Source organism: Mus musculus, chromosome 12, assembly GCF_000001635.26.
Source record: "Mus musculus strain C57BL/6J chromosome 12, GRCm38.p6 C57BL/6J".
Taxonomy (NCBI): Eukaryota; Metazoa; Chordata; class Mammalia; order Rodentia; family Muridae; genus Mus; species Mus musculus.
In genome coordinates this window covers 6,944,256-6,967,919 of record NC_000078.6, presented here as the reverse complement: position 1 = coordinate 6,967,919, position 23,664 = coordinate 6,944,256, and the positions used below count along the sequence as shown (strand labels likewise).

At 37.2% G+C, this 23,664-nt stretch overlaps 1 pseudogene; it reads left to right on the top strand.

Moving 5' to 3' along the window:
* The first annotated feature begins 226 nt into the window (after positions 1 to 226).
* Positions 227 to 1,168, top strand: Gm46311 (annotated as a pseudogene).
* Positions 1,169 to 23,664: the final 22,496 nt, after the last annotated feature.

Below are 23,664 nucleotides of genomic sequence, written 5' to 3'. Positions count from 1 at the left end.
ACTTAAGCTGAAATCAGCAATTGAAAGCATTCCCAACGATCTCTAGAAAAGGGGTTAGAGTTGTATGGGTACATAGTTTTACCCTGCCTTTGTTATTGTTATGTGCTTGTTAGCTTGCAGGGTCTACTTGGGTTTCCCAGATTTTTCTGAGATTTTTGTTTAGATCATTGGAGATTTCCACTGAGTTCTAATTATTAATATTACAGAGATCTCTTCTATACCTTTTTAGCTTTTGTTTAATGGCAATTCTATAAACACTGTACAACACTGAACCCAAGACAATGATGTTTTCATAATGAATGGATGCGTAGATGATAGATAGGTATGCATATAGGTAGATAAGTAGGTAGATAAATAGATGATAGATGATAGATACATAAAGATACACATGTGGATCATAGACAACAATGAGATACTAAAAACATAAATTTATACATATGAGACTTTTCTATTGCTCTGATAGAATATCCAGCAAAAAGCATCTTAGGGGAGAAAGGATTTTGGTGTGGCTTTGTTGTTTGTTTGCCTGTGTGTTATACTTACAGGGAACTAGAGGCCATTATGGCAGGAAAGATGTGGCACCAACAGAAATATAATAGCAGGAAGCTGATTAATCACAGGAAGCTGAGTAAAAAGAGCAAGTTGCGGGGGAGGGGGTAATTATAAAAGCCCAATCCCCATTGCCAATGAGGGACTTCCTCCAGCAACTCTCTTCCTTCTAAACTTCCCATCTCCTGTCCAAACAGCACCAGCACTGTAGAACCTCATGATGAACATTTCATATTCAAACCACAACAGTAACCATTCTGGAGCAACTTCTGACATATGCCTCCAACACAGCCAACTTCTCATTTTCATTGCATTGCATTGTTATTGTGCCTTTAAAGAGCATTATCCTTTGGCAGAAAAACTACTGTCATTTAAAACAAAAAAGATCTCTCAACCAGATCGCCACCATCATGGACACGAGTTGGGTGCAGCCCATTAAGGTGGCTAGGGTAACCAAAGTGCTGGGCAGGAACGGTTCGCAGGGACAGTGCATGCAGGTGCGAGTGGAATTTATGGATGACACCAGCCACTCTATCATCGGAAATGTCAAAGGTCCTTTTGAGAGGTTGACCTGCTCACCTTATTGGAGTCAGAAAGAGAAGCCCGAAGGTTGTGCTGACCTTGCTGCTGGGTTCTGGATATCCACTACTTAGCCCACAGAATGACCTGCAACTGTTAAATAAAGCATTTATATTAAAAGAAAAAAATGAAACAAAAAACATTGAGAAATGTTAGTCATATCTTCTACAATAAAACATTCATATAACTACTTGTTTGTTTTCATTTGTTAAGCGAATCATGTATGGATAAAATGACCTTGCATTGTATTTGTAAACTATTTCTTGTGGGTCTTCTCTTTCTTCATTTGCTGTTTTCTTTCTTTTATTGTTAAAAACAAATTTGGGGGAATCCATTCTCAGTGTCCTCTTTATCCAACTCTTTCCTTAAGGATCCCAATGAGGTTGCTTTCTTTTTCTCATACAGTTTCTGCAGATTTTAAGAAGCTTGGAAAATGCTCTCAGCTCTTTGTGTAAATTATTAAATACAGAAAACTGGTCTGCATCTCTCCATAGATTTGCCTAGGTCTCTTTTTCCACTACTAAGGTAGCATGGTGGAAAGGATGGCCATAGTGCTAATAGTTTACAGAAAGAAAAAGGAAGACCAGATATCTTTGAGGGGAACTAAGGGTCTTACTTGTATCTACACTCAGAGGTGTTCTTGGAAGAGCACAGGATAAATTTCTAAATAGAATAAATGAGTGCAGAAGATTGTTTGGGGTCTTCTGTTTTTAAGAAAAATTTATCTCTAAGTAAAGGCATTCTCATTCATGCATCTTTGTATTCATATTAGGATACCAAAGTGTCAGACATGACATGCAGTGTATGCCAACAGCAATTTGGAGGAGTGAGCAAATGACAGGAAGTGGGAAAGAAACAAGGAGAGTTCATACAAACCACTGTCTTAACATAAAATGATTTGAACGAGTGTAATTACAGTGTTGGCAGTGCATTTTCCAATCAGAGATGATCCTCTAGATTCCATAAGAATTGGAAGAAAGGAAATTATAAGCACACATTAAAATATAGTTTCTTGGGTTTACTAGTAATTGCAGTTGCACCTAAATTGGGGCGAAAAACAGGTATTACTCTTGTTGGAAACATTTTAAGTCATTGGAAAATAGTATAATGCCAAAATACAAGAAAACAACTTGTCTTTCATGCTTATATTAGAAGCTGTCCTCAAACAGTGAGAAGCTCAGGAAACCCTTTTATCTGTAAGACAATCATGGGAGAAATATGAAGTATATAAACAGAAAATAAATAATGTACACTTGGCCAAGAAGGCACATTGTATGGGCCATTTTAGACACAGAAAAATCAGAAATAGTAGCAGTAATAAGTGTGCTGTAATGAAATGCCTGATGCTAAGCGTTGATTAAACTATAAAGAAATAACTCTGGCAGAAATAGTGATATTAATCTCATAGCAAGTAAAGGATTCACATAAACTCCACAATGAGAAAAGACCAAGTAGGAGAAACTGTGACCTCTTACTTTTGCTTCCAAACTTACATAATTCACTAGGGTGTGAAAAAGTGTGTATAGTGAATATTTAATCATTTTCTACAATTTTGTCCTTTTCTATTATTTCCTATCAGTGATAAATTATGTCAGTCAGCCATAAAAAATGTTTTAAAGACATCAGTGATTATATCTCATAAATAACCAAGAACTTTTACTTCTTCAGGCATCAATGGGAGGAGAGGCCCTTGGTCCTGTGAAGGCTCAATGGCCTAGTGTAGGAGAATGCCAGGGCTGGGAAGCAGGGATCGGTGGGTGGGTAGGGGAACACCCTCATAGAAGCAGGAGGAAGGCGGATGGGATAGAAGGCTTCCTGGAGAGAAACTGGGAATAGGGATAACATTTGAAATTTAAATAAAGAAAATATCCAATAAAAATGTGTATTCTTAAAGTTTGTGAGTAATCTATAAATTGTAATTAAGTTTTTAAATTATAATTTTAATTAAATATTTTTTAAAAGTATAAACACATGCATGTCTGTCTTTCTGCTACTTATAACTCATCATCCTTCTCATTCACTCTATCCCCAGACACATGTGGTCCTTCAGTGAAACATCTATTTCCTGATGCTGGATTCATAACGCTATGACCTCTGACAGGCCTACTGGTCTCCAGATGCCCTGCCTGGTTGCTAAATTATACATATAGAATTAGTGGAGAGAAGATTTAAATGTCCCTAGTTCAATGTTACCATAGGAAACAGCCATTTGTGACTCATTGATATTTGTTTGGGGGAATGATATGGGTATGTGGTACATGTATGTAGGGGTGCATATATCTGATGGTATATAGCCAGATTAAAACATAACTCCTCACCCTACTCCCTCGAGGAAGGTTTCTCATTTAACCTTTCACTTTGCATACAAAATAGCATTCTGCAAGCTAAAAGGATCCTTTTTTATGTTTTGTTTTTGTTTTGTTTTGTTTTGTTTTGTTTTGTTTTGTTTTTTTCCTGTACCTGAGGACTGGGGTTACAGATATATGTGGTCATGTGGTCTGGCCGTGATTTTTATATGGTGCTAGAGATCCAGACTCAGGTCTTCATGCTTACAACAAATATGCTCTTGTCTTCTGAGCCAGGTCTCCATCCATCCTCTATATAGTCTTACCTAAGTTCTGCGTGTAGTTTAGAAGGAAATAAATGTCCATCCTTTACTCTCTCACACCATCCCATTTTCTGTTATTTCTGGTCATGTGGGTAAAAGACGCTTTACCAATTCACTTGATTAAACTTTTGTGTAAACTTTCAGAGTCACTTGATTTAAACATGACATAGATTAAACATGTCGGTAGGGTTTTATTTGGGAAACAACTAGTCATCACCTGGTGTTGTTAACTCCTCTACATATATATGTACAGGAAATATATGCATCCCTCAAATTTCACATGGGTTTCTCATATATTTTTATATAATCACAGCAACTTAAAGATTTTTTTTTCCTTTTCTCTGTGTGTTGTCATGATTTTGAAGGTTTTTAAGAGTTTATTTTGGTCGTTACCTAAAAGTAACTATAACTTTCTATAAATAACACTTGTTTTATAAGTAAAATCTATTAATCAAGAGTAAAAATTTATATCTTATTTCCTCTTTCCCATTTTTAAACCACCTTATTTAATTGAATTATGCTAAAGGAATTATTGCCAATAATATTTCCCTGCATTTGCTTGGTGTTAGCATTCTAATATTCTAAGTGCTTAATATTCTTTCTGTAAGGACAATCCCTACACGTGTTATACCTCAGTTGCATAATTAAATTAGTTTGATGACATTTGACTGCAGACCTGATTTTAATTTTCAGTGAGGTAATGGTTTAGAAATGGTTGGTGAAGAGTTTCTTTATCTTAGTCCTCAGATGTTTGCACTGAGTCCCCCAGGAAAAGTCGTACCAACATAACAATTTCAATGATCATCCTAAGAGAATACACGTATGTTTAAAATTTGCATCCCTATCCCATGACAGGGGCCAGTGTTTGTAGAGGAATTCGAATACTTTTTAGTAACAGGAAGAATCTAAAGGCAATAACATGGAATATTTGTTGAATAATAAGGTTCAGAAATAGGCTACCACCGTATTTGAAGCTCTTCCACTTACTATCTAAGGTATCTAATATATTCTGTTAAATGGAGATTAAAAAGTTGTATGTTTCATGAAGATTATAAAGGAAATAAACATTTAGAATGGTTTGGTCATATAGTATATACTCAAGGAAATATACTTATTATGCCATTATGATTCTTAACAGTTGCTGGTTGGTTTGACTGCAAAATAGCAGCTAGTTTCTTGAATTTTCAGCCTTAAGATCAATAATAACATTAAATGGGATTATTTTGTCTGTGTACTATGATGTCTATTAAATGTCTTTATCCCTGTCTTTTGTCTCCTGGATTTTCTTTCTTTGAGTAAACATGTTGAGTTATATATATTTTTAACTATGATATATTTTGTGTGTACATTTTAGTGACTGTTTTCTCTTAGCCTCATATATATAATGCTAAAATGTGTTTATTAAAGGAATATATATTCGGAGGAAGGTACAGTTTGAGAAATGTTCACAGTCTGCTCACATGTGCAGTCAGGGTCCAAATCACAGAGTAAATAAACAGTCCTGAAGCTTAAAAGCTGTTCTCGCTCCCATCACTTCCCATCACATCCAAGTGAGGCTGTTCCCTGTCTCCAAACATTGCAAATGAGTGCATCCTTGTGTCTTTTTACACTGAACAATCACAATCATACAAAATGGTGGGTTTTTGTGGTTTGATAATTGGAAATTTGTCTTGCTGAGCTTTTTAAAATGAACATCAATTTAAATAATCCAATAAACGTAGAGCTTAATAAATAAATGGAGAAACTATAAAATTACATATGATCAAAATAAGGGTGAACTGCTAACCACCTTAATTTATTTGTGATATGTTTAAATAATTATCTCCTAAAATAGTGTTTATTTTTAAAGAAAAATATTCTGATAATCAGTATATTTCTAGTTGTCCTGCCTATCTCGCCTAACTTCTATTTAGTTATAAGAAGTTTTATCCAGTAGCATTCACCTGTTGTCTTCCTGACAATATAACTTATTCTCTGGATTGTCTACAAAGGCATGTTTCTGTTGATCCCCCAAACTCTTTTTTTTTTCCTCTCCATCTCTTTGTTTCAGAGCTCTCCTCTGGGTTCTTCTACTATGTTTGAATCCTCTTTGTTCCCGATGTCTGTCTGTGCAGGCATGTGTCTTGCACTCAGTACATGCCATGGGAATAATACAAGTTCTTCAAAACATACTTGTGTCTGAGCATAAAACAAGGTACCACAAAGTCATCATTAGCAACAGGAACATAAGCTATTGGAAACATTATTTTAGGTGTGCATCTTCAGTAATATAATGCTACAAGTAAGGATGGTTTATAGAACTCTATAAAAAAACTTGGATTTCTTGGATGACATTAGAAAGCACAGAGCAGTAACTGAGGGGATGACTTGGAGTTGTGGATGGGTTGTGTAAAACCAAGATGAGTTTCTAATAGTTCACCTGGGTGACCATTTATGATGTAGAAATTGTTCCCATTCAAGAAAGATTCACAAAGCATTTTAAAAGAATAGGCAAAGGAGAATTTATTAGGCAGAAAGTAGAGGACCCAGGTAAATAAAGTGGGTTCTTCAGTCCACATAGGAACATATTAAACAGATCAGGCTTGAATTTATCCTGTTAGTATTCAGAGCATCAAGAGAATAACAGGAGATGGTGTGGTTTGGGACAGATCACTGCTAATGATTGACTTGAAATACAAAAGACTTAAGGAAGAAATATTTTTGAGCTGTTGTCTCTTAAGGACTGCCAACCATCTTCCTATTATCTTTTCCTAATATACCAGTTTTAGATGGGTGATACACTCTGTCCAGACTACATCTTCCACTCACAGGTTTGACTGACAGGTTGAGTAAAGGACATCCATAATGGTAGATGGTGGAGTCAATTTGTAATCATCTGATGCTGTGGGAACCTAAGGATCAACCAAATGGTTTTCCTTCCCAGGAGGAACTTCTCTGACTCTTCTTAGCACTAATTTTACATCTTGGATTTTTAAATGCCTGCTATTCAAGTATACGATTTTATTCTCACTAGACACATTTGCTTTTTGTTTCTTGAAGAAGGTTAAAGACTCTGTGTGTAGTTTCTATAAAGACCTCTTCTCCCTTGCTAAGATAAAATTTGATGTAACTTTAAAACTACCATTACATTTCTCTGCAAGGTTCAAGGATAAGACATTTTAATCTGTTCACTCATGCTCCTTATAAATCTAATCACTCTTGTTTTATTTACTTTAGCTTATATTTTCCTATACTAAATCCTAAAGTTTACCTACGTTGATGAAGAACTTCCTGCTTTTCTAGATAAGCAGCCTAGCTCTACATAGGGAATAGAGTGAGCTAAGTCCATCAGCTAAAGAGCTGTGGTTCACCATTCCTTTGCTCCTAGTACTTTTGAGTCCTGACATACAAGTTCTAGTCAAACACCCTTTTTTTTTCTTCTTTTTTTTTTTAATTAGGCATTTTCCTCATTTACATTTTCAATGCTATCCCAAAGGTCCCCCATACCCACCCCCCCCCAATCCCCTACCCACCCACTCCCCCTTTTTGGCCCTGGCATTCCCCTGTACTGGGGCATATAAAGTTTGCAAGTCCAATGGGCCTCTCTTTGCAGTGATGGCCGACTAGGCCATCTTTTGATACATATGCAGCTAAAGACAAGAGCTCCCGGGTACTGGTTAGTTCATATTGTTGTTCCACCTATAGGGTTGCAGTTCCCTTTAGCTCCTTGGGTAATTTCTCTAGCTCCTACATTAGGGGCCGTGTGACCCATCCAATAGCTGACTGTGATCATCCACATCTGTGTTTGCTAGGCCCCGGCATAGTCTCACAAGAGAGAGCTATATCTGGGTCCTTTCAGCAAAATCTTCCTAGTGTATGCAATGGTGTCAGCATTTGGAAGCTGATTATGGGATGGATCCCTGCATATGGCAATCAGTAGATGGTCCATCCTTTTGTCACAGCTCCAAATTTTGTCTCTGTAACTCCTTCCATGGGTGTTTTGTTCCCATTTCTAAGAAAGGGTAAAGTGTCCACGCTTTGGTCTTCATTCTTCTTGAATTTCATGCATTTGGCAAGTTGTATCTTATATCTTGGGTATCCTAAGTTTCTGGGCTAATATCACTTATCGGTGAGTACATATCATTTGAGTTCTTTTGTGATTGGGTTACCTCACTCAGGATGATGCCCTCCAGGTCCATCCATTTGCCTAGGAATTTCATAAATTCATTCTTTTTAATAGCTGAGTAGTACTCCATTGTGTAAATGTACCACATTTTCTGTATTCATTCCTCTGTTGAGGGGCATCTGGGTTCTTTCCAGCTTCTGGCTATTATAAATAAGGCTGCTATGAACATAGTGGAGCATGTGTCCTTTTTACCAGTTGAAACATCTTCTGGATATATGCTCAGGAGAGGTATTGCAGGATACTCTGGTAGTACTATGTCCAATTTTCTGAGGAACCGGCAGACTGATTTCCAGAGTGGTTGTACAAGCTTGCAATCCCACCAACAATGGAGGAGTGTTCCTCTTTCTGCACATACTCGACAGCATCTGCTGTCACCTGAGTTTTTGATCTTTGCCATTCTGACTGGTATGAGGTGGAATCTCAGGGTTTTGGACTACAAGCATTCAGATGCAATAAATCTTTCATTCTATAACTTGACTTTGATTGTGGTATTTCCTCACAACAATAGAACCCATAACTAAAATACCTTCACTTTATTCAGATATAAATTTCCCAACACTAAGCTCCAGCAGCCTCTTCCCATAACCAACAATCTATGCAATGGCTATTCTATTTAAATCTTTGTAAATATCCAGACTTACATGACTCCATCTCTCTACTTTCCTTACTTTAATCTCAGTGCAGACAGGATCACATCTGTAAACCTTCTTTGCTTTTGAACTGAGAGGTCACTGCCTCTTCCTTCCAGATATTGATCATTTGAGAACTCAACAAATGTACCATGTGTCCTTAGAAATATTTTAAGTGTCACAAAGACACACAAAAATGTTAACGTGTCCACAGTGAGGTAACAATGTGATCAAGAAGCCCCGAAATCACAACCTATTCATACTACAAAGAAGAGCAGCAAATGGTTAATATAAATTTAATGCTTTGAATGCTAACTGGCAATCAGCATGGGAACAATTAGAAATACTAAAGAATTAAAACAAATCAATTTTATCGAATTTACTTCAGATCATATGGCTGACAGCTAAGTGCATTGTGGTAGATGTTTCTTTCTTCACCGTTAATATAACCAGTGGGTCAGTTTTCACCACACTCAAACCCAGCATAGCAGCTGATGAGTCCATTGGGTGGGAATGCCAGGAAGTACATTTTAGGGAAAACAAATGACAGCAAACAGACACTGTACCCAGTGGAAATGTCCATAGAAACAATTTCTAGTTCAATTAATAATTCAGTATAATTTACAGACAATCCTTCTTCCATTGCTTCACCATGTAATGATTATTTAGACAATGAAGCACAACATTTTTAATTGCTAACATTAGAAAATATCAGTCAGCATGCTCAAAACTACCACTTGAGTGGTCCTGAGTAGAGACAAGAATGCCACACAGCCCTGGTTACTCTGGCCAAGACAAAGTGATATTTGCGCTACACTTTTTGGAACCTTTACTTCTTCAGAGCTATAATTTTGTGTTTTTTTTTTGTCACTGGCGACATTGAGGGCAGTGCTACTTATGATATTCTTATGTGACTCAGTGACCCTTCTGATTGCTTTTACACATGCAATTAGAGCTTACAGTAATATCCTAATTATGATGATACGAAAAAAGGTGCAAGTGCCTTTTATGGACTATGTACTATGGGGATTGCATGCAGAGACCATTTTCTTCTGATCATAATCATCAAGAAGAGAAAAGAAAGGATACTTTAGAGATCAGCAGCCCTGCATTCAGATATGGGATTTAATAATCTCACCTAAAATAAATCGGCTTTGTTAATTCATCCTCCAAATAGCAAATGCAGTTATGGTCGTGTGTTAGAGACAGGCTGAACTGAGCATCATCCAATGGTTATTACCTAGATTATCTTTGGCATGGTCATCATTTTTCTTTAATGTATATCTGTGTTCTGTAAAATTTGGATGGCAAATATGGGCACCTCCAGGATTATTACATAGATGGTAATAAATGTTATTTATTATTGCTATATAATAAAATATACATTTATCCTGTAAGTATCTCATTGTTGTCTATGATTAAATCTCATTCAAAACAGGTACTACAGATTTCCAAGTGTTTCCTTTCAGGTGACATTAATATTGCCTCAGGCTTGTCAGGAAAATGATTTTTACAGAAATTCACTTTTTATTTGTACTGTCTCAAAGCCTAAATGTTCATCATTCAATGATCTATTTCTGCACTCAAGAACCATATAAGACTAATTTAGTTTAAAGGAAATAAAAGTAAAAATGTAATTCCTCAGTCATACTAGCCACAGCTTAATGTTGAACCATAAAGCCTGGTTAGTGGCTGGAGACTTTTAAGAACTCTATTGTTCAGGATTGTGTAGAGAAAAAAATATTTATTGAGCAATAGACAACATTTATTCTAATTTTTATTATTAAAATATGACTAGTCTTGGCAATTTTTCAATATTTACATGTTTGGATCAAAATATACTTAGATCCTCATCTAAAATGCTATTTTGACCCAGAGAAAGGCATAAAGATGAAAGCTCTTGGACTCATCTAGACCTTTCCTTCTTGAACATGTTCAACTTCAGTGTCATGTGCACACACTCATGGCATACATAATCAAGTCAGATTAACACCCATGAAAGAAGACACTCCATGTCTCTAGACCTTGCCATTTTAATTAGTGCTTTACTATTTGGAGTTAGATAAGGATATTGGTGTGACTAACCTCACTCACAAGGGAAAGACCTCAGCCTGGGAAACAACGCCTCGAGTTGAGATGAGAAATCAATCTCTGAGTGAGCGATAGGAAGGAGATTGTCTGAAATGTCTCTTTCACCTCTTGTTCATCTCTCCCTCTTCTATAGCAGGAACAGACAGACCTTAGAAAATGCCAGGTAAAGTATTGCGGTAAAAGATCAGTACTTCCCATCTAAAATGGACCAAAGTACCATTGCATGTACATGCACACATGCTCACAGATTCTTTATTTAATCAAACAAACAATAACACCCAAAGAAGCCAGAGAATCTATCAGAAACTGATCTTGTTTTCCAAATGAAGGCAAAACTCATCACTTCCCAGGTTAGAACAGCTGAGACCCATCAACTACCAGAAAACAATTTGTTCAGAGTAGAAGCTGTCACCAGCTATTACCACGTGGAACATGAAGAGCTGCTGCACACCTCAGCTTCGTGATGCAGCAGGCATGTTCCCATTCCACTTGACAGCTGTGGACATTGGAATAATACAAAACATAACCTAATCAACAGACTGTGAAAAATCTGAAAGCTAAAGACAGATGTTCAACTACTCTCGCCACCTTTCATATTTAATTATATTTATGCATGTGCATGCAGTGGGGTGGGGCAAGAATTATGTCAACTCCTTTAAGACATCCTTTCTTACTGCTAACTTAATGATGGAGAGGCTTAGGACTCTCCAATACCATTCTCAAGTGTCCCAAATTTAACCTCTTGGTGGCTCATGAGCCTTGGTCAGTCTGTGTTTCACCTGTCAATCTGCAACACAATTCTTCATTCCAGGAACTCCATGTTCACTTCTGCTGTCCCTTTTCAGGTTACTCTACCCATGGTGCCACTGCATCAGCAGTATCTTGATGGTGTCAGCATGCATCATCTGTTCCCAAACAGAGTGATATTGAGTAATCTATTTTATATCTAAATGGAAAAGCAAATAAATGCATATATTTTTCTTTTCTTTGTCCAAGCAATACAGAACTCAAAAAAGTATCTCAGAAGTGAAAAAGAACACTACCACATCTAATAAGAACCAACTCTTTTATGCCATATATATATATATATATATATATATATATATATATATATATATATATAGTGGAGGTAACAATTAGCCTGCCTGTACACAACAGAAACACACACACACACACACACACACACACACACACACAATGACTGAAAGGCATATTTTACTTCCTTATTAGTGACTTAAAAGATAATGATGGAATTATGGAAATCTGGTGAATTCCCTATAGTCTAGTCTATTACAACCACTTCAGAATGCTGGTCCAGTATAGAGTTAAGAAAACCTGGGACTAGAGGAGATTTGTTATGATTTTGATATGAAGTATCTCCACAAGGCTCATGTACTGGGTGACTAGCTTGGTAGTAGCTGATAGAGCTCTTTGTAACATTAGCATGTGGGACCTGGTAGGGAAAATTTGGTCTTTGGGGATGTGTTTTCAAAAGTCATGCTTTACTTCTGGCCTCTCCTCACTGTCTCTGCTTCCTGTCCATTCTGAGACAATCAGTGTTCTTCCTAGGATGCAGCCACTGTTATAACATTCTGCATCACAAGGTTCACAGAAAGCACAGAACCAAATGATCAGATACTGAACCCATTGCACGCAGGAGCTAAGATCAATCTGTCTTCTCCAACCTTGTTCTTTCTGTTGCCACAATGATGACACTTGTAACTGACACAGAGAATTGGTACCAGATAACTTGTACATAACAATGGTATTTTGGTTAGGAAACATCAGAAATTGTATGTGGGAGGCACTGGAAAAGGACTCTAGTGTTTCAAAAATACTTTAATGGCCATTGGTAGCAGGGACGAGAATGTTACAGTCCTGATAGAAATTTTGCCAGTAATGATTGCACTCATTAGGTTTCAAATGGAAATGAAGGCTCTATTGGAAAATGAACTAGAAGCAAAAGTGTTCTCTGACTATGTGTGTGTGTGTGTGTGTGTGTGTGTGTGTGTGTGTGTGTGTGTAGTGTATAGAGCCTTTTAAAATCAGACTGAATTTAAAAGTAATGGATGAGTTGAGTCATTATGGCAGACAAAACTCCCCAAACAGTAGAGCATTCCGATTGTGGCATCCTGATATGGTTTGAATATTAAATGTTTCCCTTTACCCTCCTGTTTTAAGGACTTGATCCTCAGCTGAAAATACTATTTGGGGAAGTTCTTTAAGTTTTGCTAGGTGAGAAAGAACTGGAAGAAGGAAATCATTGCAGGTATAGTTTGGAGGTCAAACTGTTTCTTCCTTACTCACAGTCTCTTCCTGTGCATCAGTAGGTGATCATTCTCCTGGACTACACATGGACCATGGGTAGAAAGGAGCAGGGGATGAGTTGTAGCACCACAATGAATACTTTTACTTCCCCTCAGCCAAAAAACTAAACAGACTGATCTCCTGAACCTCCTGAAGATTAAATGGTAGGAGTTTTACAAATGAGATGTAGTCAGAATTTGGGCTAAATTGATACAGGTTTGATAAAGTGTATTTGAGACCTCACTTTGGATAACCTCATTTTAAACCAGTGTCCCCACACCTAAGGTACAATTCCTTCCAGTTCCTATAACTTCACAGACATGAGCCAACCCCATGAAATAATAGGATTCACAGAGAATTGTTCTTCTAAGAGTTGGCAGGCATAATTTTAAGCAAGGAGACGTTGATCTGTGAGTGATTTGCATAGCTTACATTCAGGTAAAAGTGTCCCACACTAACAAACTTTATGAGTAAAGCAGGCCCATGGGGTTAATATTCATTTTGCTCAACATAAACAATTAAATTTCAATTCTCACATGACAACTGGGTTGGGTTTGGGTTCTGTCACCTTTTCATAGTGTGATCTGGAGCATTAATTTTAAATCATGTTGTTTCAGCTTCCTTGTCATTAAAGCAGGAGTAGTATAGATTCTCTTTACAGACCAGCAGTAAGAAATAAGCAAGGCAATTAATTTTAGCCATTTTGTCTATTGGAAATTGTACTCAGCTTGTGCACCACTGTGTTTATTTGGTGTGTAAATTCTTTCTAATCTAGAGGTCAATGGGAACAAGGGAATACAAAACATACTTATCCGGTATACATATCATAATCAGTCCCATCAAAAATTGTTCTTGGTAAAATACAAAGTATATTGATTTAAATTAAATGATTGAAGATATATGCAGGAGTGCAGAGAATATTGTGGACAAAATTCTTGATGTGATGATTTATATTGCATGTTATAAAAAAAGATAGCCGTGATGAGTGGCCACCGAGGAACATGTACTCTGTGAGAATTGTCCCCGGTTAGCTTTAGTGAAATCATGCAGGTGGGTCAGAACTGGCTGACCCCATCTCCCTCCAGTGGCAGGCTGAACTGCTGACCTAGTTTGACCTAATGGATTGTTTGTCCTAGAAGCTGGAATTGGAACACAGAGAACCTAGTCAATCTCTGTCAGACACCTGAACTGGGGGTGGGGGGGGGGGGTGAGTGTACAGTGTTGGTTGGAGCGCTCTGTGCAGGCTGAAGCAGATATGTGCCCAAAGAAAGTTAATAGAGAAAGAAAAATAAAACTCATTTCAGAAGCCAGAGAACTGTGACCAAACCAGGAAGTTACTGCTTATTATTTATAAGGTTATATGACCTGAATCAAGATGCCTAACATCTCTGTATTCCGTTTCTTCTCATTGTGATGACTGGGTGACATGTGAGGTACTTGGAAGGGGTTCTGGGATCTAGTTCACTCTCTATAATGAATGCTTCCTTTAGTTACAAATTTCCTCATTCTCCAGTGTCATATGTCTACATCCCTCTGGGTTGGCGATGTGCATCGCCAACAAATCTACAAGTCAGAGCAACAGGTAGGAGGACATCTTGTTCCCTGGCAATTTTCTTCTTTCCTAACTGATCTTGTACCAGGCTAGTTTGTGCTTCTGAATTCCCTGAAGTATTCCAATAAATTATCCTCTTTGAAATTTTCTATTAATGTTGGTTTAATGCCTCAGCTCTTGTAACACATAATCTCCAAGGAAGAAACAGCACTTTGTGCTATCCTGTGGGATAGTTTGAACAAAATGTTCTCGATATTTTGGTGAGTGATCAGCCTTTCCTGCATTTCTCATATATAGAAGTTGCCTCTGTATTTGTGAAGTGCTTCAGCATTCTATGAAAATGGCAATAATCAAAGGGAGTGCAGGGCAGGAGAGTAATATGAAACTCACAGATCATAAAGATGCCTCCAAATTATTATTATAATCTACATCTAAAACCATTTCTGTTTCATGGCTCCCCTTGGTAAAAAAAAAAAAAAGAAAAACCCTCACAATTCAGTTAGGTAGTTTCTAGATGTGGTTGCTATCGAAAGAGACTCAAAACATATCCCCTAAGACCCTCTTATGGGTAAGACTGACATAATCATAAGAAATAAAAATGCTATTAAATAGACTATAAATTTCAAAATGATACAGAAATGCAATAACCATACTGAAATGTGAAGAAAATAATAAAAGCAAACAAAAACTAAGTAGACCCCCCCCCCCCCGCCGCCAGTAGAGATCAAAATGGAAAAGTGCTGATGACCGAGAATTCCCAATCCAGCCTGGCTCAGGGAAAACATGGTTTATGGGGTCCAGATAAATGCACGTGATATCTAAACTGCAATGCTCATAAATCATTAAGGATTTAAATAAAAGCATTCCAAAATAGAGATATTATTTCCCATATACAAAATAAACGCACTTTCTTAGACATAGTAAAATGAAAATGTTTGTAATACATATGAACACAGCCCATAAATCTAACCCACAGGTAATTTCTGGCTTTGTAGCAATGTGGTAATCTGCAAAGTACTGCAAAACTAGATTTCCCTGAAACAAGTAATAAAATCAATTAAGAAAGTTTAGTCTTCACTGTTAAACCTAACCAAGCAAATAAAATCTGGAGTTCTTTGCAAATTCCTCAGAGATGCTCTGATCATTGCCTCCTCGGCACTATTATTAAAAGCATTTGTTTTAGTGAAGGTACTTCTCTACGCTACCCTAAAGCATACGCTAGCATGGATTTATAATCAGTTATGCAAGGTAAGCTGTTATGAGTGACAATTATAACATTGTTTCCACAAAAGCAGTTATATGAGGTGGCTCCTACAAAAAAAATGCCCTTCTTGGAATACCATAGTCTCAAGGTAATTGGCACCCAGAATATAAACCATGGAGCACTGTGATTATACTCCCAATTACATCCTCATGTACTAGATGCTGTGTACCCACAGGCTCTGCCCTTGATATCACTGCCAAGATTGACTTAACTTTGTTCATACAACAATGTATTCCCTTTTAGAGAATGAAAAGTGCCACTTATATCTCATTAACAAAACTTTTGCTTTCTGGATTGCCCGTAGTTAAGGCATTGAGGCATTTATCTGGGCAATAACACATGAGGCAAAATTTTGGGGGTGAAAAATAATAATTTTCTTTCAAAAAATCTATATACATCTTTTTACCATCACCATTCATTTCCTAATGAGAGAACAAGCACATAGAGTAGAAAATAAAATTTAGGAATATTTGAGCAAAAAGATAGGAGTGCCCCAATCCTAAATGGCACCAGTGAACTGCTGAGCAAATCCTTAAAATATTACCCCTGAATTACATAACCAAATAGATATTTTAATAACCACACTGTCTAAGCTATTTTCCCCCTATGAGTTGTCAAAATCTTCTCATTCATTATTAATAACACATCTTTTTCTGTCCTCACAACTGTCATTGTCTAGGGCTTTAGATGAAGTTGTCAGGCCCTCAAATTGCTAATGAGATCAAGTTTAAGGTCCGGCTCACTGGGCATTATTTCAATGGCACTTTGCATTATCTCTTGGATTGTTCATGAATCCTTAGAAAGTGGGTACCACAGTTCTAGGAGGAGGAACCTATGGTAGAGGACTTTTAACTTCTTGGCTTAATTCACACAACTAGTAAGTAAGAAGTCTGGGTATGGAATCTGAGGAAGCGTTCAAAGCCCTGACTCCAAAGTCACTCCTTTTTATACCTCTTAAGTTCCATCAATATTTCATTTATTCAAGATCAAGTCTCAGCTCATTGTTACAAATGAAAAGCGAGTCTGCAGAGATGACTAGCTCTGACAGGGCTTTGAATAGCCAGAGGAATATAATGCTTTCCTCCCGGTGTGATTCTGTAGAATGTGGTGAGAGTTGTTGGGCTCATGGCATTATAGTCACATTGGTATCCCTGCTTCTTTTACCTCAGGTCTAAAATTGGCCAGGCAAAGGCAGGAGGATTCTCTTTCAGAGCTAGTAAGTACATGAAAAGTATAGAGCATTTTTATAAAAGGGCTTTAACACACTTCCATGGATGAGAGAGCTCTGGCTTTCTGCTCTCATAGTTTAAGATGGCAAATTGTCCATGTTTTCTATATGTTGCAATGGCCATAGCGCAGGTCACATGGGCGCTTGTCAATTTAACTTGCTGCTAAGCTTTGGAAATTATGGTTATATGCTTATATAGTTCTATATTCATATGATCACATAACTACTTATTGATGATTTAAAAGACGGAGCGCTCCTTTGTGTCCTCTCAGAACTGAAGTAGATAGAGTCAGGCTGAGAGGTCGAGTGAAGACCTGTGAGAACAAGTAAAAGAAAGCTGTAGTAGACAAGACAATATATTAGAGCTGACGTGTAAGCCCGCAAGCCAGTTTGACTATTATTCTGAGTTTCAGGTGGATCTAGAAGGCTCAAAACCATGAGTAAAGCCTTCACATGCTTCATTCTTTTTTTTTTAAATATTTTTATTATAACGTATTTTCCTCAATTACATTTAAAATGCTATCATCCCAAAAGTCCCCCATACCCACCCCCCACTTCCCTACCCACCCACTCCCACTTTTTGGCCCTGGCGTTCCCCTGTACTGGGGCATATACAGTTTGCATGTCCAATGGGCCTCTCTTTCCAGCAATGGCTGACTAGGTCATCTTTTGATACATATGCAGCTAGAGCTAAGAGCTCCAGGGTACTGGTTAGTTCATAATGTTGTTGCACCTGCAGGGTTGCAGATCTCCTTAGCTCCTTGGATACTTTCTCTAGCTCCTCCATTGGGGGCGCTGTGCTCCATCCAACAGCTGACTGTGAGCATCTACTTATGTGTTTGCTAGGCCCCGGCTCATTAAACCTTAGATCTAGTAAACCAAGGACCTAATGAAGACACACATGCCTGTTTCTACTCTGCCTCGCACCTTTTCTAATCTGAAGGAGCTCTCCCAGGAGAAGAGAATGAGAGGCTTCACACAGTTCAGATGGGGTGATAACGCTCTAGCACCTGGATTTCTATAGTCAACACCCATTCCATTTATGAGCCAAGTCTTCTCTTTATGCACAATGGTGGTGTATTCCAGCTCACAAAGCATTTTTTGACCAATCAAGTAAAATTGGTCAGAGGCCCAATATTGATAAGCTCTAATAATATTGAGTATTTACCCAGCAGCAATGAGACTCAGAATGAATCTAATAGCCGCAGGTTTTCCTGGATACTCTTCACCTCATGCTCTGAAATTTCATATTTTATATTTTATGTGTGTGTGTGTTGTGCTGAATTCTTTGCTAAATTCTTTCTCCCCTCTTTCCTTTCTTCCTTCATTCCTTCCTTCCATTTTTCTTCTTTTCTTTCTTTATGCCTGCCTAAATGCCTACTTGCCTACTATCTTGCTTCTTTTGTCCCTCTGGCTTGGCTTTCGGCCCTCATGTTCCTAGAGGTCAGTCGGGAACTCCCTTATCTAAGAAAAGAACTCCAAGACGAAATTGGTTAGAGCAGAAACAAGCATGTTCCCCCAGGCTCCTAACAGCTCTCTTTTAAGGGCCTTCTGAAAGGAATTTAGCCACTGCAAATCATCCTGCTTCCACAGATAGAAAATTAGCCAAGGGGGAAATACTACCAGAATGGAGAGCTTCGTGGTGTCGTACTGCATTACAGAGAGAACACTTGAGGACCCAAATCATTGCAGCAGCATAACTACTCTAGGCCCCAGAGTCGCACGTGTTTTAGAACATGTCCCAAGTACAGCAGATTCTGGCACAAAGAACATTTTTATTTGATTGTCTAAAGAAACAGAATACCAGTTTTAGGGGGGAAATCCACTTATTAGGATAGAGATGTATAAAATAATTCTATTCACATTTCTGCCCCAAAAATGGGAAAAGGAAGTTGTATATCATAAATAACACCACTTTGTAAATCCCTTCAGATCTGCACAATGCTTTAGAAGTTCTTATTGCACAGGTCTGACCTCCTACCCAGACTAAATCACTGCCAAGTGCTATGTCCACAATAGGGGGCTGGCTGTTAATTAGTTTTAAAGGCTGCTGTAATTTCTGTAGCAGTGCAAGGAAGTGTACAAACCCAGCAATATACAAAAATACCTTTTTTTTTTAATGGTCTATGCAGGCTGAGATTTTATGAGCGTCCCATGGCTGTATGAAAGTGAAGCTCTATGCAGATGCATAAAAAGAAGGCTGTTAAATGTGACTGGGATGAAGGCGCTGTCTACGTTGCTGCTGGAATGCAGTCGTTCTACATTTCTGTGGATGGGAAAAAAGGCTGACTTTATGTGTGATGTGCTTCAAGAATGAGGCAGGGGGGGTTGGTGAGATGGCTCAGTTGGTAAGAGTACCCGACTGCTCTTCCGAAGGTCCAGAGTTCAAATCCCAGCAACCACATGGTGGCTCACAACCATCTGTAACGAGATCTGACACCCTCTTCTGGAGTGTCTGAAGACAGCTACAGTGTACTTTACTTATAATAAATAAATAAATCTTTTAAAAAAAAAAGAATGAGGCAGGGGGTTCTGTTTCTCTTCTGCATATGGCTCCAGCTTTGGCACTGCCATTAGTGTCTTCAGAGGGCAAAGGTTTTCATCTTTAAGCACAGGAAATGAAAGATAGAAACACTGAGAATTTTAGCATCACACAAATGAAAAGGGCTAAAGAATGTCTTCCCTATGACCCTCTTCATATTTCCAAGCAAAGAAATTGAGATCAGGGACAATTTACATAAAAATAGATACACTGTAACTAAATGTATACACTGTAAAATTACCTTTTAACTGCAAGTTTAAAATAAATAAAGATAAACTTGAAAATGCAATAAAATAAAGGAGATTCACATCTTCAGAGCCCTGAGCCAAAGTTTTAGGGCCAATAAAATCCTAATATGTTTATTTATAAATACAAAAATTATATTAAATTTGAATCATAATTTAACAAGAATTTATTAATCTTCTACTAAGTACAATAGATTATGTAGTGGAAACTGGGAACCCTGAATGATCTTAGCACTTAATGAATTTGTTTGCTTTCAATAATTGATACAGGTCTACAATAGTCATTTTGTTTATTGATGTAATAAATTCCCTTCACCAACACAGAGTAAGGGATGAAAAATGTAGTTTTGGCTCACAGTTCAAAGGAATCGAGCTTCCTGATAGAGCTATAGTAACAGGAGCTGAGAAAGTGGATTACATTTCAGTCATGGCCAGGAAGGAGAATGCAAGGGATATGACTACCCAGCAAGTTTGGTCCTAGACCATAGCACATGAATGGTGTTCTTCAGTCAGGGTGGTTTTCCCCACTGTAGTTAACCTAAACTAGACGTCCCAGAGACCTATCTCTTCATCACAATTCTAGATCTTGTCAGGTTGCCAACTAATGTATAATCTGTATACAATAAGAGGCATAGACCTTAACTATAGAGTTTGATGAGTAGGTGACAAATATAAAAATACATATAAGACTGTCAATCAATTTATGGAGAGATAAATTTATATCTACATATTTTCTTCCTGCTGTAATAAGATTCTATGCCCTTGAGGCTAGGCAATCTTCATTTTCTTCACATTTCCATAAGATAGCATCTAACATTCCACAGAGCGCATCACATCTGTTCTATAACTGCAAATATGCAGCGAATTCCTGTTCCAGAAGAGTAGTAAGAGCTACACAGGAGATAGGATTCCGATTTTCTCTTCATATACCCTCCAAAAAAATTTGTATTGTCTTATACTCATGCACAGAGAACTAACTAGTCAACAGTTCAAGCAAATGTCAGAAGAATGTATTTACCACTAATCCATGATACTTCTCCACATTCCTTTAGTCCAGAGAATATAGCCTCCCATGACTGAAATTGAGTTGTCTGTGAGTTCTAAAATCTATAAAAATGTCCATTAGTTTGTCTCATGGAGAAATCTTAGTTTTCTGGAGGAATATACTCACCTGTGTGTTTTTTATGTACCAGCTGATGAACCTGTACCTATATCCATATTGTCAGAATTTATTGGATTCTATGCATTAAAACAAAAGAAAAATGAAGAGGTTTTTGACTTTGAGACTGTGAGTTTGGAAGTAGTTGAGGTGGGAGACAGAAAAAAATACTTTCATTCAAAATAATATTTGTCTTTTAGACTTTAATGGTATAATTGACATATTAAGTAACCATAATTTATAATATAATAAAATTAAGATAAGCAAATATATAAACTATTTTAACATGTAAATAATAAGAAACAACCAAATTAACTTTTGAGGCAGTAGGTGAGATTCCAAGGAACGGTAGGCACATGCCAGCACGGAATTCTACCTGACCGATCTCAACCCAGGCTCTGTGCTGTGTCCTCCTCCTCGGTTGACCATTACTCTAACATTCATCTAGCATTCACCAAGCCTCAAAACATCTGTGCTTTTCATATTTATAATTATGTACTATTTACTTCCTTAAGGCATATCAAATAATACATAGGACTTGGCAAATTCAGAAAACAAAACAAAACAAATATACCCCTATTTGTCACAAATCATCACCCATTTTCCTTTTAAATTCTTTCCATAGATAAATGCACTGATAACTTCTATCCTGGCGTGATATTTATACTTTTTGTTTCTTATCACTGCCAAATTCTATTATTAAAACAGAGACTAGTATTATCAAAAGAAAATAAAATGATAAATATGCAAATAAATATAATATTTCACTTCAGCTACATAGCTTATTTTAGTCTTTTAATTAGAACATAATTGGGAAACTTTGAGCACAGTCAAAAGAAGGAAAGTGGCTTCCTCAGAGCCTGAGTGAGGTGGTAGCACTTAGCATCTGTGCAGCAAGCAGACATCCAGGAAGTTGGCTTTTGAAGAGTCAAGCCATTTTCACAAATGAATAGGGTATGATATGTAGTAGGATGCTTCACCAAGCCAACTGCTACATGGACACATAAACCCAGAAAATATAGGATTATTTTTAAATTAAAATGTGAAGCACTAATATACTATATAATTCAACATTTTACCAATATAATGATTTCTTTACTCTCAGAGTAAGGAAAGCTAATTAAAAGTCTCAATTCAGGAGTATATTTTAGAAAGATGGTAAGCAAAGAAATAATGTCATTAATAAGTAATGTGTCCTTGAAATCAAATATGAAAAGCACTAACAGAAGAATAGACAAATGATCCATGAACAAAAGCAAATTATTTTAAATGGAAAACATAAATGTAATGTCACTAAAACCGGTGTGAAGGAATGCTTAACTTCTCTGGGAAGTACAGAAAATGCATACTGAAATGTGTAGGTAGTCTATTCTTTATCATTTCAAGGTCGAAAATGGTGCAATGAGACAAGCTTTTCTAAATGTTTCTGTGATGAGGATAAAAATGACATTCTGTATCCTGTAAATCACTGTGAGGATTTTTTTTTAAAAATAAGAACATTAAACTTACTTGGGTTCTACAAAATATTCCACTTCCCCAAATTTATCTTAAAGAGAACAAAAAACTCTTTAAATGTATAAAATGGTGCAAACTGTGTTTATAAGTGTAAGAGAGATATGTGCATGCCAATAGCAGGAGATGGTTGATTCATATCTGCATGTTCATGTAAAAATAAACACAATAGGGAAGCTCCTAATTCTTCAAATAATATAGACAAGAGATCAAACAAACAAACAAACAAACACCATGGCCACACTAATAATCAATTGTCAAAGAGAGGCAGGGAAGGTATCAGAAAGGGCATACCTTTCTTTTCCATTTGTTAATATCAACCCAGACTCTGGCTATTATGTTAGAAACATTTTTGATGCAAAGGAAATATTAAGAACGTACAGGCTTGACAAAACAACGTTTGTTTTTTTTTTCTCCTCCTAAGTTTCTTGTTTAGACTTGACTGAAATGCTAAAGCTAGTTATCTGTTGAAAATAATATACTAATTTGCCTCTAATAATTACATGGAACATCTATCTGAAACAAGTATCATGAAATATTCAGATGATTGAAAGAAAAAAGGGGTTTAGTATGTAGGAAACCAGGTCAGCTTACTACAGTAATCCATCACAGAGACTGTCTGGTCAAACCAGGGTACGCACTGAGCTTCAGCTCAAATGGAGCATGCGCAAAACTGAAGGAAAAAAGTACCTGTTTCTCTGGCAGTTTGTGGTCATCTGTCAGCAAGTACTTAACTCCGGAAGTAAACGGAGCCTCAAGAATTTTAGTGCAAAACGAGCACAAGTCCATAAGGCATGTGACAGGGCACAAGGTGACTGTCTAGGGAGATGATATGAGGGCATATAGAGAGTGAGCTCAAAAGAGCCTGGTGGGCTATGGGTGGTGAGTTACAGAAAGCGAAGAAGCCATGTTGTACCCATGTGCCCTCTTCTGTGTTGTTTATGCTGACAACAGGTTGTGAACAAGCTTGACCATCCTGGAGGGTTGGTTAGAGGCAGTAGAAAGATAACGAATGTGATGGTAACATGACTCAGAAATGAAACAGGCCATTCTATCAAATTAAGGTTTAAAGAACAAATAAAAACTATTTAAGAGGTTATCTTTGGGCTCAAATCTCTAGTTACATGTTACTATTTTATTTAGCATCTAGTTAATGCTTAAAGTGATCATATGATAATATGATTTAGACCACAATAGTTCACCAGTTCTACAGAAACTTTTGTAAGCTCTGTTC